Source organism: Bidens hawaiensis, unplaced genomic scaffold (genome assembly GCF_021521415.1).
Source record: "Bidens hawaiensis isolate Kalapana, Puna unplaced genomic scaffold, B.hawaiensis_p1.1 tig00028303_1, whole genome shotgun sequence".
NCBI classification, from domain to species: domain Eukaryota; kingdom Viridiplantae; phylum Streptophyta; class Magnoliopsida; order Asterales; family Asteraceae; genus Bidens; species Bidens hawaiensis.
The window spans coordinates 157248-159741 of record NW_027494620.1 but is presented as its reverse complement, the minus strand read 5'-3'; the positions used below and the strand labels follow the sequence as shown (position 1 = coordinate 159741).

General features: G+C 33.2%; 1 non-coding gene across 1 annotated transcript; it reads left to right on the top strand.

The window, feature by feature from the left end:
* The first annotated feature begins 458 nt into the window (after window positions 1-458).
* Window positions 459-532, top strand: TRNAV-CAC (transfer RNA valine (anticodon CAC)). Its single transcript has one exon. It is a non-coding gene; the product is annotated as a tRNA-Val (tRNA).
* The last annotated feature ends 1962 nt before the right edge of the window (window positions 533-2494 follow it).

Genomic DNA, 2494 nt, shown 5'->3' with positions numbered 1-2494 from the left:
GATTGATAACATGGTGCTTGCGACAAATGATCAAATTAAATCAGACGATGTCTGCTATGTTTTTTAGACTGCTACTACATTTTCTTTGAAAATTTTTTTTAAACAGACCCACAAATTGCAACAAGTGTGAACAACTTCCTTAGACTTCTTTAAGTTGAAATGTAGTTATGGGGATGACGATAATTCGTAAGTAAAGGTTGCAGGCTAGTCGGATATTATATAGTAACGGAACAAGATATGTCCAGGTCGGAAGGTATTTCTTAAGGTATTGCTAGACCAACATGAGTCTATAAGCTAAAACTGACCGTCAATAACCAAATGGCTTCAAAATAACAGTTGTAAATGGTTTTAGTATGAAACCAAAATACTGCCGATTCTAAATGGATTTGGCATTTGCATCAAAAAAAGATCTGAACCAAATCCGTTATTTATTATTCTTATGAAAACAATAACATATCGTCTGGGTGGTGTAGTCGGTTATCACGCTAGTCTCACACACTAGAGGTCCCCGGTTCGAACCCGGGCTCAGACACTTTTAATTTTTTTTTACACTTTCACAGTTTTACTTTTTTATAACTTACTAAAAGTATAAATAAAACGACAATACTTGGATGTGTATTTTGATAATAATAATATCGGAAGTACGTTTCATTGTTTACCGGGTTCGAAATTGATAAACTAAATAGTTCAAAGGATAAACAATGTGATTTTCTTGAAGTGCATAGTTTTAATTCGTCTGCAAACATGAATCAACGTGAGTACTTCTTTGGAAACTTGGTTGCGTATCCATATATATGTGAGTGATGTTAATTTGTCATACGATAGTGCTATGTATAATTTTAATGTATGGGATCCATATATATGTGAGTGATGTTACTTGTCATACGATAGAGCTATGTATATTTTTAATGTATGGGAACCTTTGCATTGATCAAGTAAAGGACCCGAACCTTAAGCCCAATCACAATAATATGTTGTCGGATTTCAACCCCATGTATACTTGATATGGTTCTACAATCTACTAATGTATTTCTACATTTCTTCTAGATGTATATGCTTTGTTGATTATCGGTGATTGTGCATTAAACGTTTGTGTCTTAGGTATTATCATATTATCTCGATTGGTTCTGATGCTTTTTGGTACGGATGGCTTTTGGTTGCGATATATCTTTATCTAGATGACTCTTGATATAGAAGGCACTTGATCCGATGATTTATATCGGTGATTGTGCATTAAACGTTTGTGTCTTAGGTATTATCATATTATCTCAATTGGTTCTGATGCTTTTTGGTACGGATGGCTTTTGGTTGCGATATATCTTTATCTAGATGACTCTTGATATAGAAGGCACTTGATCCGATGATTTATATGAGAAGAGTATTTAAAAATAAAATCAAGTCAAGAGAAGTTGACGTAAGCATAAGGGGCATAAACCATTGAAATAAGAAAGAGAAACGAAAAGTTGGATATTACAAGGGAAGATGCTTAGCATATAAAGCACCCGTCACTTTCTTGTATAGAAGACAAAAATAAAATCAAATCAAGTGAAGTTAGCATAATCAAAAGAGGCATAAATCATTGAAATAGAAAAGAGAAAAGAAAAGTTGGATATTACAAGGGAAGATGCTTAGCATATTAAGCGCTCGTCACTTCCTTGCATTGAGACAAAAAGCTAATAAATGTTCTTTATTTTAGTGATTATGTCCTTACAAAGATTGCCAAATTTGTTTTTAAACATATCAAACTGAATTTATGTTTGTGAGATAAAACCATATTTAAATAATACAACACATGTATGACATGTCCTTAAATCGACTATGAGATTATGGATGATGGCACGACCCAACCTTGGACATGTCGTACAAATACAAGACCAATGTTGTTCTTTCATTTTTTCCTGACTACTTAAGAAAGTCATTCACACACTTTTTCTCGAGCCTCTTGCGAAAGAAAATAACTCTAAATTATCAACACATGTCTTAAAATGTTACAAAACTCGAAGGATAATCTTCCATGGCAAGGGAGATCATAGATTTGCAAAGAGGCAAAAAAAAAATAATATATATATAAGTAATCACTACCCACTTAGTGAGATGTTGAAGTATAAACTCTTCCCAAATTGTGAGCTGTTAAAAAGATTATCAATACCTTATTAATAACTGCAAATAAAAATTATTGTTTTGCCTCATTGCCCCAAAAATGAAGTATGTTTAGACGTACTAATTTATTTTTACGTTATTATAAGTAAAGGTAAATTAAAATTTTAAACATGTTTACTTAACAATATGGCTTTCTTATTTTGACCGTAGTTTAAGGTAAATTACACAAATTATCATTATTAGGTCATGCGTAGTCGTGCGTTGTGGCCAACGTTTTGGGGCCGCAACGCCGGGAACACCCCCCGGCGTTTGGAGTTGTGGTTGTGAACGTTGTGTAGATAACGTTGGTTAAAAAAAAAAATTTGATGTGAAGGAGATCCATGGTTGAATTAGA